The sequence below is a fragment of the Paroedura picta genome, chromosome 15 (genome assembly GCF_049243985.1).
Source record: "Paroedura picta isolate Pp20150507F chromosome 15, Ppicta_v3.0, whole genome shotgun sequence".
Lineage (NCBI taxonomy): Eukaryota > Metazoa > Chordata > Lepidosauria > Squamata > Gekkonidae > Paroedura > Paroedura picta.
The window spans coordinates 4304460-4318847 of NC_135383.1; positions in this window are offsets into that span (position 1 = coordinate 4304460).

Here is a 14388-nt window from a genome sequence, read left to right on the forward strand (position 1 = left end):
TTGAGATGACTTCGTTATTCTTCCAGGGACTGGCCCTGCTGCAGCCCTTCTGCTTTCTCCCGTGGTTTACATTCCGGCTCGGAGGATCGAGTAGGAGTCTAGCATTCCGACGGCCTCATTAATCCCGGCTCTTGGACCCATTTGGCCTCTCTTCGTGGGTGTGCTTGAGCACAAGGTAACTCTTCCAGCCCCCGCATCCTATCCGTCAGGGAGATTTCGTCACCAGCCATAACGGATGGGAAGATGTCGAGAAAAGAAAACACAATTTTTCTTCTTTGGAACCTTGGCTCCCCCATCGCATTCGCTCTGACTTTCCAGTTCAGTTTGGAGGCATTTGGAGAGGCCTAAAAAGAGGACCCAAACCCTGTTTTATCTATTCTTTTGGTGACGCAGAAGGCGCCCTGCAGGAATCAGATTACAGGCCCATTCAGTCCAGCGTCCTGTCCTGTCTCCATCTGAAGCCAGGGCGTTATCTCTGGGGGAGTTTACAATAACTCACTATGTTATTTGTCCACCGCACAGGTAGACTGCTTCTGAACATGGAGGCTCCGTTCTGGAGTCATCATGGCTGCTGATGGACTCCTTGTCCACCACGAATGTATTGAATCCTTTATAACACAGGAACAATGTCTGGGGGGGGGGGTCACCTTTAAGTAGAGCAAAGTTTCCTTCTGAGTCTAAGCTTTTGTGTGCAACACACAATTGTTCCTATAAGTCAACAGCTATCCCGGTAGCCTGGAGTTCTGGAGGGCCTCCAGCTCCCACCTGGAGGATGGCAAAGCTCGGCCTCCTTCCCAGTTCGTCTTCTCACGGTACGTTCCCCCCTCCCTTCTCCTTTCCAGACACTGCGCCTCCAAGCAGGGGTGGGAAAATACAGCCTGAACTTTGGGTCTGATAAATATTTAGAGCAGTCTGGCCTCCCACTGCCAGGTGAACGGCTCCTGGTCCTTGCCAAGCTGAGGCTGGCCTTGGGTGTCCCTCTTGTCTCACCACGAAGGAACGCCGAAGCCACTCGACAGGCCTCGGCTGGAGGAAGGAGCGGGACGGTTGGGAGCAAAACCTCTCTCTGTGTGTCTCCGCACGCTGCGTCATTCGCAAGGAGGTGGGTGGCATTGCTCCTTCGGCGCTTGCGTCTTTTGTGGCCAAAAATTGTTGTGAAAGAAGCACGGATTGTTCAGTTTTTCCACCGTGGGGGGACCAAGGTCTATCCGCTCATGTCCATGGAATGGCAGATATGTCTCCGAGCTGGCAGAGGAGGAGATCAGAAGGGGGTAGAAACGAAAGCCCAGATTCAGTGACGTGCCTCTCAGCCACAGAGCCCCCCCAATGCTAGGGTTGCCAACCTCCAGGCGGGGGCTGGAGATAGAATCGTAGAGTTGGACGAGGCCATGCAGGCCGTCTGGTCCAGCCCCCTGCTCAAGGCAGGATCAGCCAACAGCATCCATGAGAATTATCTGTCCAGTCACTGCTTGAAGGCCACCAATGAGGGGGAGCTCTCCACCTCCTTAGGTAGCCGAATCCACTGCTGAATTACTCTGTGAATTCCCTCCTCCGGTTATCTGACTGACTCTGTTCTACGTGGAGTTTAAACCGATTACTGCGAGTCCTGTGCCGTCAACAGGAAACTTTCCCTGCCCTCCTTTAAGAGACAACCTTTCAAATACCTCAAGAAAGCCCTCCTGTCCTCTCTCCACCTCCTCTCCTCCAGGCTGAACGTTCCCAAGTCCCTCAGCCTTTCCTCACAGGTATCCCTGTAGGGCTTTGCCATTTTATGCTTTGCCATTTTATGCCAATAAAGGTAATCTGATTCCTTAAGTTTGGGGAAAGAGGGATGTGAAACCCAACTCTTCTTCATCACTGTAGCGTGAAGGTTACTTTTCATTCCAGGAAATCTCCTGAGGAATGCAAAACAGTCACCTTCTCCCCTGATATGTTCGCAGGCATTGCTGTGAGGCAGGAGACATTTGCTCCCGTTTTGTGCTTAGAAAATGCCCCGATTCAAGGAAAGGGGGAAATGAGAGGAAAGCCCAGTTGGCTGTCCAAAGGTGCTCTAATTTTAGCAGCTTTTCCTGGCGTATTTCTTCTCAGCTGGGCTCCTGGCTTTGCCAGGGGGGCATCGGAAAACCCTGACAACTATTTCCCTTGGACTTTATAAAAACCCGCCCAGCGGAGACTGGAAGAGACACAAAGTTCGTCAAGGCGTTCACGTTCCGAACGCTCGCGGAGCGAACAAGCGAGCCAGTCCACGGCTTCTTTAAACAGCCACCTCACAGATGTTCCTCCAGCTCTCTAAGCCCAAAAGGCTCCGTCAGTTGAATTTCTGCCTGGGCCCTCAGGTTATGGGATTTGGAACAGAGCTTAGTAAAAAACAAAATACAATGGGATGAATTAAGCAAGGGTGATTGGTAACTTGTTTGGGAAATGAGGCACTCCAATGCCTGTAAACAACCAGTCAACAGGTACAAGGTTCTTCGGAAAGGGTTGCCAACTCCAGTGGGGAAATTCCTGGAGATTTGGGGGTCGAGCGTAGAGAGGACAAGATTTGAGGATTTGCGTACAATGCTATTGCTGACCACCCCTTCCCCAGAGGCCCTTTACCTCATGCAGTTTCCATGACGCTGCCAGCCCGAACAGGCCCACGGCCCACGCAGACATGCAGCCGCGCCTGGCAAGGAACAAACCTCTCATTCTATTTTAATCCTGACCGGCGCTGGGCCCTTGATCACCGAGCAGGGCTGAGGGCAAGAAGAGGGGACCCTTTTCATCATTCAAAGTCCTGTCGGGCTCTGAGAAAAATTCTTTGGAGGCGGCTCAACTCCCGAGTTAAGTGTCCGAACCGTTCCTTTCTGGACTGTCCGAACCAAAACATATAAGAATGTAAGAAGAGATCCGGCTAGTTCCACATGCAGTGTCCAGACAGATGGCCTGAAAGGCCCACGAGGAAAAGCCAAATCTTGCTGAAGCTTCCAGAAACTGGCTTTCAAAGCTACACTGCCTCTGAACATGGAGGTTCTATTTACCCACCGTGGCTAATAGTCACGGTTGGACAAATGCGTCGGCTGTCACTACATCCTGTGGCGGAGTTCCACAAGTCTGTTTTTGCTGTATTTAAAGAAATATTCCCTTTCTAGAGGGTTGCCAACTTTGGGCTGGGAAATAACTGGAGATTTTGAGGGCAAAGCTTGAGCACAGGAAGGACGGGGAGGAGGGAGGGATTGGAGCAGGCTACAAAGCCATCAAAACCATCCTCCAAAGCATCAGCTTGCTCCAGGGAATTGATTTATATTACCTGGAGATCATTTGTAACAGCAGGGAAATTCCTGGCCCTGCCTGGAGGTTGGCAACCTTGCCTCTATGTCTGTCCTCAGTGTTACAGATCTGCATTGGGTCCCCCGGTATTTGGGGAGAGGGAGAACGAAGTCTCGCTCCACACCATGCATCCTTTTAGAAACGTCTACCGTGTACCCCCTTCCCCTTTAGTCGTGTCCCTCCCCAAGAAAAACCTCCCCAGGAAAGGCTGATTAGAAATCTAGGACTTTCTTGCCACTGGGAATAAAAATTACATTATATCAGGGTCGCTGTGTCATTTGCTGCAGAAACTCCTGACCGATCAAACAAAGCCATTAAACTAATGATTCGGATCGCCTTCATATTATTACAAGCTGGAGACTGATGAGGTATTTTGTGCCGGGGATAAAACTGAATGCTTCTCCTTCACACACACACACACACACAGCTCCCCTCCAGGGTGACTCCCCATCGCAAGAGACTAAACTAGCCAATTTCTCCATGACATGAGTTTTTTTTTCTTTCTGTCTCTTTAACTGGCGTTCATAAGAACATAAGAGGAGCCATGTTATGCAGTGGTCAAAACCCAAGCTGGGTTGCCAACTCCAGGCTGTGAAACGCCTGGAGATTTTGTGGGTGGAGCCTGAGGCAGGTGGGGTTTGGGATGGGGAAGGACATCAATGGGACAAAATGCCTCCCTAGGTAGCCATTTTTTTTCCAGGTTAGCTCCTCTCTGTCACTGTGAGATCAGTTGCAATCCCAGGAGATCTCCAGCCACCCCCTGGAGGCTGGCAACCACATTTCTAAAATGGAACTTGTCTTGTTTTTATTATAACGGTTAAAAAAAAAAACACCTGCTGCCCAGTTAACCAAGAATGTCGTTTCTAATTGACCAATGTTGACAGATGTTTTGATCCATGAGCTAACCAATTTATTGATCAAAGTTTGTAGGTCCACAAAGAAAGGAAAGAAAGACAAACGTCAAGAAACAAGTACAGAGACAAAGCACCGGGGGAACAAAGTGACCGGGGCACCTCTCCAAGAGTTTTTCCATTCCTGTCCAGCACCATTCCAACCCCGCAGGGAGCAGGTTAGATAATAGGAGGCAGCCTTATGAACTTTACAACATCCGGAGTTTGTCTCCGAGACCCCTGGTGCGATTCCTGTTTCTTAAGGGTCTCGGAGACAGATGTTTCTTTATTTCGGTGTTTATTATCTTATGAAACAGAAAGAGGGGGAAACAAGAAACCCCCCCTGAGAGTTTGATATCCCGCAGTCATTGGCCCATCTGCAGTGGGACCTGTTCCAGTCTCCTGGGTAAACATTGACCTTGGCTGCCCTTCGAACAACAACGGGAACGATTTCTGAAGCGGTTTGTTTGTGTGGTTAAATTTGGACAAGGCTTATGAGAAAATCTTGGCCCTCCCAGGAATCAAATGTCCTTATTTGTCAATAAAGGCAGCAGAAATCTGGAAAGGCCCTGGCCGCACAGTGTGGGACTTTCCTTTTCCTAATCTGCAAATGGGTTTCTCATTTGTTTTCTTGATGCCATCAAGAAACTGTAAGGGAGATTACAGATACGTATGAAATTTGTGACGTGGATTTAGGGTCGGCAGCTCTGGGTTGGGAAATCTCTGGAGACTTTAGAATTTGGCTTTAGATGAAGACTATGATAAGCGAAGTAAACATAAACCGCATACGTTTTGTTACGTGTCAGCGAGACTTTGTGAAGAATTTGTGGCCAGAGACAGTCTCTGGAATTAGCAAAATGACCTGCTATTGTCACTCATTCAGTGCAATCTGCTGTGTTCTTACTTTGGAAACATTGCATGTAATGGGTTGTCCAAGCAAAACGCTTTGCAACAGAAAACTCATCCTGCAAATCAAGAATTCCAAATCTGTTTACAGTCTCAAAAGGAGCTGTGGACACTTGATCCAGAGTTACACTCCCCTGTACAGTCTGTCAGTCCGCTAAACCAAGGATTGTTGTGATTCGTAACGGCTTACTGGGGAGAACAGGGTTTGAATCCCACTGGGAGATCTTTGGGCCAATTGACCTACCACACAGGGCTGGCAGGACAGTAAAATGGGATGCACTCCTGAGCTCCAAGAGGAAGTGTAGGATTAATAGATAAATAACATTTATTTATTCATTTAATTTCTTCAAACGTTTATCGACTGCCTTCCCCCAAGTACGGGGCGTAAAAAGGATTATTTCTATTAATTTTATTCGGTATATTTGATCTGTACATACTCTGGACATTTCCTGCTTGTTCTCTCAATAGCTCATTTTCTTGAAGTGGGTTTTAGGGAATAGTAATTTAGGCACAAAAGTCATTACATTCCCCCCCCCCCCCCCGCCACCAGTTTTGCAACCTGCTGTTTGTTCTTGAGCACTGCTAGAATTCTGTACATGTTCAGGTCGCTTGAGGGCATGCAGAATCTCCTAGGGTGCATCTGCACTGGCACATCAGCACATGATGTTCCCCACCCAAGGCACATTGCTCGCTTGCCCTCCTAGGGCTGGGCCCGCCGTTATCTCTTTCTTCTTGTGTACAGCTCTTGTTTGTCGGAGGAAGTGTCTTTCATGGGCTTCCTCATATTTGTGGCTGCTGGAGCACGCCCAACAGGAGCCGGGCGTCGGGCGCATGCATCACTCACATTGTGCGGCATTTCCCGACACGGCTGAGACACTTGTCCCAGCAACATCCCGGAAGGAGAACAATATCCTAACAAATCAAATCTTGCCCCATAAGTGACCCCAAAAGGTCTTGTGCCCGTATCCTGACCTCTGAAGCTGCCCATGAAACTACAGCTACATACTAATAGATCAGTGGTTCTCAACCTGGGAGTTGGGACCCCTTTGGGGGTCGAATGACCCTTTCACAGGGGTTGCGGCAGGGCAAGCAGCTTGGCTAGGGGGGGGGCACCATCCACACAACAGCCTTGCGGGATAGATTGAGATAGAGCGTTTGTCTGTCTGGAGCAGCGGAAAAGAGCGAGATCGGCATGGTGGGACAACAAGCACCTTGCAAGGCAGGTGGGGCCAAGAGAAATTGCTGTGCAAGAACAGTGAGAACAGGACTGTGACTGCCCCAAGGTCAACCAGCCGGCATCCTGTGGAGGCATGGGGAATCCAGCCTGGTTCTCCAGAATAGAGTCAACCACTCTTAACCCCGATATTACAATGGATTGCAGGTCCAATCTCGGCATCTCCGGTTTAAAAGGATCGAGGCAGCGGCTGCCGTCTGAGCAGACAATACTTTTGATGGACCAAGGGTCTGATTCAGTAGAAGGCCAGCTTCATGTTTGTAAGGCCTTAGGTAAGGCTACCTGGCAGTAACGTTCGAGGCCTCCCATCAGCGATGTTGCCTGACCCTCATAAAAAGAATTTCTGCTTTGATGCTCCCATAAATACACCCCAAACAGTGTCTCGTTTGTTCATCCCGTTGGCTGCCGCCCGTTTTCCTTGCATCGCCCTCTGCCAGCCCCCCCCCTTGGGGCTCTCAGCTCTGGGCGGAAGATCTAAAGATCTTGGCATTGCTTCAATAGGGTTTTTTTTAATGTATCTTTATGGTCTGTCATTCCCCCGCCCCGAAACCGCAGGAATCAAATTCATCTTCCAGGATGACGAGGGTGCCAAGCAGCCAATTCTGGAACGGTCACATCGGACTTGAAAGGCTTGGACGTTATCCCGAGGAACAATTATTTGGGGCTGTTGAAGGGGGGAAAGCGCCTGAAAGAAGCCAGATTGCTAGACGGTTATCGCAAAATCTGGCTCCTTTTCCCCCAGGAAGCTACAGAGCTGGGGTTTGGGGAGGGACCAACGCAGCTATTTTCTCCAGGTGAATTGCCTGTAAATCAGTTGTACCCTCAAGACATCTCCAGGCTCCAGCTGGAGCCTAACTCTACCCTAAGGTATCCTGAGCAAGGCCAATCCTAGCAGATCTCGGAAGCTAAACAGGGACAGCCCTGGCTAGTATTTGGATGAGAGCGTCTCCAAGGAGCAGCAGGGCCACGACTCTGGGGCGGGCAGCAGCAAACCATCTCCAAGCATCAGCCAAACAATCTTAGGGTTTTCTGGTGACGTTACGCACAGGCCCTACGATAAATAAATAAATATCTGGAAGTTGGCAACCGTGAGAGCGAGAATTCAACACCTGGCAAAACGGCCTTCTCGGGAAAGCCCTGCCTGTTAAAATGTGCCTGCGAAAACAGCCTTCATCGAACCTTCTTGCGAATTCATCTACCAATTAAGACTCCCCAAGTGGCACCAGTTGTGCTGGAGATAAAAATCATTTTCGTGCAACTGCACAGCCGAGTTCAAAGCCTGGAAGCCGCGCCTGGAAACTTTCAGGTCAGGCCGCCTCGCGGCAGGTGTGCTCAGTCACCCCTGCAGAGGAACGGTTTCCTTTCTGAAGCCGAGCCAGGGAAACGTGGCCAGACCAGCAGCCCTCTCGAGGGCCCGTGCTCCCTTGGCAGAGAGGCTAATTTGTGCAGGCAGGGAGGCTAATTTGTGCTGACAGGCGCGGTCGTTGGGACCAGGGACCGCTCTGCAGAGTTGGCAGCGCCGCCTCGATGTGCACGCCCGGGAAGTCTTTGGCAGAGCCGCCCTCGGGCCTACCTGTCGACGGAGGCGCCTTAGGAGTCCTCACCTGGCTGACTGCTAGTGCTTGGTTCTCAAACCTTGCTCGTTCTCCTCTTTCATTTCGGGCGGGGGAAATGGCTGGGTTAAGGAGACCCTGTGGGGTTTTTTAAGGTGAGAGACATTCAGAGGTGGTTTGCCTCCGTGTAAGGACCTTGGACTTCCTCGGTGGTCTTCTGCCGAAATACTAACCGGGGCTGACCGTGCTTAGCTTCTGAGATCTGACAAGACTGCTCTCACCTGGGCCATCCCCATAAGGGCAAACCAATCCCAAAGTCCTCAATTTTGCATTATTTTCAGTTTCTTTGTGCGAAATGGTGTGTAAACTTCAGGAAGCTCAACCAGGGCAGGGCCTTTTTAGTCCTGGCCCCTACCTGGTGGAATAAGCTCCCAGAAGGGCTAAGGGCCGTGTATGAGCTATTGTAGTTCCACAGGGCCTGCAAGATGGCGCTCTTCCGCCAGGCGCTTGCTTGAAGTCCGGATGAGGACGAAATCTTGGGTCCCTCCTCTGAGCCCCCAACTGAAGCAATGGGCTGAAGGGGTCTATTATGTTTGGTGGGGGGAGAATGGTAGGGGTTTGGAGGATTTATGGGTATTGTGGGGTTATTGTTTTGTATTTTAACTGGTTGTAAACTACCGCGAGCCGGCTGGACAGAGAGCAGTGGTCAACAAATGCAAATGCAAATGCAAATGCAAATGCAAATGCAAATGCAAATGCAAATGCAAATAATAATAATAATAATAATAATAATAATAATAATAATAATAATAATAATAATAATAATAGGATTTTTCTTCTTTTTTTGCCCTCAACTAAGTTATGGTGACCCTTCATACAATTTTCAAGGCAAGAGATGTGCTGGCCTAACCCTGGATTTCCTTGGTGGTCTCTATCGAAATCCTAACAAGAGCTGACCCTCCTTGGCTTACAAGATTCTGATGAGATTACGCTAGCCTGGGTTAGCCAGCGTTTTAGGCAGGGGAAATTCTGAATCGTTCCTCTATATTGATTGAATTTGAAAGTATGTGTTTGATTTTGTTACTCCCGTGTGTGAGCAGAATCGTTGATTCCTTCGTTGTGGCTCAGTTTATTGTTTCTGCAGCGCATGACAACTTTTCCTCATAAAATGCACGCCGTTTTCAATGTGCATCAGTAAATCAGCGTTGTGCATTATAGATGCTCCACGTTACTTGTATGAGTGCCAAAGTAACTGGTCTAAAACTGAATGATAGTGATATACAGTATGAACAAATCTGCAACATGATCAGGAATGAGCGAAGAACAAGACATGCTGACCAAAAACATAATGAAACCATTGCGCTCAGATGAAAGACAGGGAATCGTCTGGACCCTCCCTTGGAAACGCCAGAAGACAGAGAGACCATTTTGCTGCACGGACGGTTGGTAAACTCAGCGCCAAGTGGATGCCGCCAGCATTGTCGAGCTCTGCTTTCCTTTCCTCAAAGCCCTTCCATCTCCCAATGAAATCACGGGCCACTTTGGCGGGGCCAAAAACAATGTCTGTTCCCGAGGGGGATCATAAATAAAGCTACACATGTCCCCCCACCTCCCTCCTCCCCAGCCAGGCCAAGCGTCTCCTCCGTGCAGAAGGACACACAGAGATGAACAAGTTGCTACTGGTGGCCATGGGCCAACCTTGGGGAAGACAAAAGGGAGTTTGTGGGAAGAAAGAGCCGACGGTTGGCACGCAAACCCTGACTGCAAGATCAAATCAATCTGGAGGAATCCACGCTGGACTCCAAGAGCTGCTAACTGTCCCCACGGGCTAAGCTCACCCATTGTTGATCATTTCCCCCTCTTCCTCCACCATGTCTGGGTGGGCAGTTTGGGATGGTGAATATAAATAGATCTTTTCCCCCACCCCTCCTTCTCCTCCTTTTCCTTTCTCCTCCTTTTGGAGTGTTACAGCCAGGGATCTTCACACTGAGGGACCGTTGCCTCCTGCCAAAGGAGAGATTGTGCCAAGGCCTCAACGGCACCAAGAGACGCCCATTGGTTCCCATGGCAAGGACCGGGTTTGGATGGATGGAGCCAGACCGCCAGCTGGTGTAAGCACCATCTCGGCTCTGGCCCGGCACGTCTGGTCAACACCCGTGGGGGAATCTGACTTTCGCAGCGTTCGGTTTTGTAGCTGAGAGGGAAATTTCCCACATGCTGGCAAAAGTTAACTCAGGTATTGTTTTGAGAGTCAGGATCAATATTCCCTCCATCTCCTCCCACTCCTGAGAAGAATATAATTTCCTGTAATCTTAAAACGGTCAAAGGGCACCGCACAAAGCAATGACCCTTTATTCGTGCCGTTATCCTATTAGAGAGCTTTTGGCGGCTTAATCAGCTGCCTTGGCCATTAAATTAAAATGCATCTATGTACGACCCCAATCAGCGCCTGATCCCCACCCCGATTTTTCAGAGAAGAGGATAATGAAATGTTTTTGTCCCTCCCAAATTGTGGCCTTGGATAACCTGCCCTAGGGGGCTCAGCCGTTTCCGATATTACACGCTTCTCCTCCCAAAAGGCATTGCCGCTGTGCATTTCTCGGGAGCCAGCTGCAAACATCTGTCTCTATCAGCTGGAAGGGGTCAGCTGCCGATCAAGACAAAACCTTTCGAAGTCAGAACGGTCGTGCCTTTTCTAGTGTCAGAGAACAGAAAGGGTGACTGGCGTTTTTGACCCCGAAATTTGGTTCCGGGCCCTGAATCCTTTTTCTTAACTCAGGCTTTCTCAACCAGGGTTTCGTGAAACCCTGGAGTTTCTTGGTAAGGGTGTCCTGGATGGGTGGGAGTTAATTAATTGTTCATATCTTTTTTTAAAAATTGTTAAACGTTTATCAGGTGATACGACCACATACGGTCATGTCGACCCATTTCCCCCTTCCCAAAATGATGGGTCTGGAGGGGGGTGGGAAGGGGAGGGGCATGCCCAGGTGGGCTCTGCTTCCCAACCAAATTCTGCATGATTGTGCCACTTCTGGGGTTTCTCGAAGCCCGAAGAATGTCACAGGAGTTTCCCAACGGTAAAAAAAACCTGAGCAAAGCTGGCGTAGAGTTTGAGAACTGCCTTGATTCTTTTTTTTATTAAGTGTCAACAGAATCCTCTGAAACGGATTTCTTTTTCCACATCTCATTATCGGTCTCCCTGAATCAATTGCAGCTGGAGAATCTCGATTTCGGTACACACCGCCTGTCAACAGCCTTGTCCATTTTGGGGGCTGTGAACATGGAGGTCTGCTTTGGAAAAGCCAAGCCACAGTCCTCATTTCTATTATTTAGGGGGTGGGTAGGGGCAGCAGGTTCCTCTGGCTCTCCCATCCGTGGAAGGCGAATGCTAGGAGTCCTCGAACGAAAGGTATGCTTTTTCCATTGCTGCGTTGCTCTAGCCCGGAGGGCTTTTGGAAAAATGTGGTCATCGTTTTCTAGCTTGCGAGACGCTTCCTGGAGGCTGCCCATGATGGGGGTGTGGGAACAAAAACTATGCTTTCAAAGATTTTCCATGCAAGGGACACCTTGAGAGCCGGCGGGAGCCCCGGGGAAGGCTACGAGATGGCTTGTCACACTGCACACGATGGGAGAGGGGGAGCCGTGTACCGCTCAGCCTAAACTACCTCGCGGGATGTAAAATGAGGAGGGGAGGGCTATGTACATCACCGCCCCTCAGCCTAATATACCTTGCAAGCTTAATGTAAGGATAAACAGTGAGTTCAGAGCCATGTGCAACTGTCCCGAGACCTTTTTCCTGCACCTCACCAAACACTCAAACATCCCAACCACAGTCAAGGAAGGAGATAGTTGTTTTTTTAAAACTGCAAGTTGCCAAGCAGAATCGGACGTCCCCTGAAATAGCCCCTGAGCGGCTCGAGGACATTGTCCAAAAGGACTCTTGCCCATTTGGGGTGTGTGTGTCTCTCTTTGCATCTCCGTTCCACCTCCTGCCCAGTCTGGCATCATTTGGGAAGTCGGGAGTGATGGCCGTCCCTTCCTCAGCTCTCCGGAATGCCCAGCTGGCTGAGAAGTCGTTTTGGGTTTGCGCTTCGCCCTGACGGGCTGGTGCTGTGTGACAGGCCGGCCGCCCCGCGGCGCCTTCAAGCGACAGGCGCTCTGATCCAAAGCGATGCGATGGAGCGACCACCAGGCACCGAGTACACATAGGAAGCAGGGAACTCGTCCCGTGTTAGCTCGCCTTTGCGATGGAGTCACTCAAGTGGACGGGGGGAGCGTGGAAGATTCCACCTCAGATAACCTCTCTTCTCCTGCTTCTTCTCTAGCGAGGTTCCAGGCTAGAAGCTGAGCCCAGCATGTCTTCAGGGGATTTGATCCAAAGTCTGGAAGTTAAAGCCGGGGAGGGGAAAAGTGCATTCTTTGGCTACAAAGCTAGAACCTTTTGTTTTGTAGAACCCTTCCTGTGCAAGGATCATTTGGGGATTTCTTATCCCTGTGCCTTCGACCCCGGAGGGGGCATTTGCAGAAGATCCTTTGGTGAGGTGGTGCAATGCACCATGCGTGGAGAGGCATCATGATTCATGGCTTTCGGTAAGACATGCCACAGCAGCCATCGCGCTGAGACCAAGCAGCGCCCCACCTGGGAATAACCAGGGGAGGTCTTGTACAGGGGCGTTTCTGGAAGAAGAACTGCTTCCCATTCGACCCCGTGGGCGGCTCCTCCTTCGTCACCTTCGCCGGGAATCCTCGTGCAACGGGATCTTCTGGCCTCCAGGATCTGGGCACAGATTTGAAAGGTGACACCTCGGCCTGCCCACGTTGAACTCCTGACTCATCTCTTGTTCTCTGCAGGCCAGAGCAAAGGGATGAGTCGCCCTGGCTATTTATAACCGAGGGCTCCGATCCAAATTATCTCAGGCCACCTGGACTGGCTGATCTTAGTTCATTGCACCCAACGCTTCTATGGCTGCCAACCTCTGGGCGGCAGTGGCTAGAGCTCTTCTGCTATTCCAAATGACCCCCCCCCCCTTTAAGGAGCCTGGAATCACCAGGGAAAAGGCAGGCATTCACCCACAGGATGTGATAGAAGGAGGCAGATTTCTGCTACAAGCCTCTACCTGGGATTAGGGATGCCAGCTTCCAGGGAAGGAGGACCTCCTGGGTATCCTCGCGAATTACAGCTCCAGACTACTAGAGATCTGCTCCCCTGGAGAATATGCTCTAGAGCAGGGGTGGCTGAACTGTGCTTCTCCAGATGTCTATGGACTACAATTCCCATGAGCCCCTTGCCAGTGCTGGCAAAGGCTCGTGGGAACTGTAGTCCATGGACTGCTGGAGAGCCATAGTTTATCCACCCCTGCTCTAGAGGGTGAATTCTAAGGCATTGTACCCCACTGAGGTCATAGAGTTGGAAGGGACCTCCTGGGTCATCTAGTCCAACCCCCCACACTGTTCAGGACACCCACAACCCTAATGCTCATCCACTGTCACCTGCCACCCCCTTCTAAAGGCTCCACCCCCAAACCTCAACCTGAAGCAACCGTATCCCCCCCTCTGCCCCCCCCACCAGTGGTGGTGGGGAAACTGAAAACCCTACCTGGGAACTTTTCCTGAATGCTACCACCCAATCCGCCCAGAACGTCCTTAAATCTGCGGAATTATTTTGGACAGTCTCAGCTAATGGGCATGTGAGCTTGAGTCACTCAGATAGTATTTCGGTGCCGGGAGCCAGACGGCGGAGGGGACGCCTGGCGAAGTTTGGGGCGGCTTTCGTTTCATAACAGCCAAGGGCAGGGTGCCCGTTCCTCTGCCAACCCCGTTGGGAAGAGCCAGGGCATGCGTGGCAACGGTCACATCGTGTTCTCGGTGCCCTAGACAGGGCTGGGCAGCCCCGACCTGGGCTGGGTCCTATGAATCTGCCACAGCAGACCGGCTGGCTCGTTTTCAGAGCCTTTTAGAAAAAGGAATTCAGAATCCTGACTTTATTACCTGTGAAAAGTGTGGCCTGCTTTCTTTTACTGGGCTCGTGATTGATATCATGATTAAGAGCAGTGGCTTCTAATCTGGCCAGCCGGGTTTGATTCCCCGTTCCTCCACATGCAGCCAGCTGGGTGACCTTGGGCTAGTCACAGTCCTGTTAGAGCTGTTCTGCAGAGCAGTTCTGTCAGGGCTCTCTCGGCCTCACCTCCCTCGCAGGGTGTCTGTTGTGGGGAGAGGAAGGGAAGGCGATTGTGAGCCACTTTGAGACTCCTGGTACAGAAAAGCAGCATATAAAACGCTGGCAGGGGCTCATGGGGATTGTAGTCCAGGAACCTCTGGAGGACCACAGGTTGATATGGGACCTTCCTTCTCTCTCTCACCTGCTTGGAGCTATAGCCAGGTAACCATTTTAAAGCCAGTCTGTTCGCAATGCGTTAAATGTACCTCCATGAATAGGGCTTGTAAGCAGTAAGTAAAATTTCTTTCTCTCGTTCCCATTGGAATCAGGTCGTCTCTG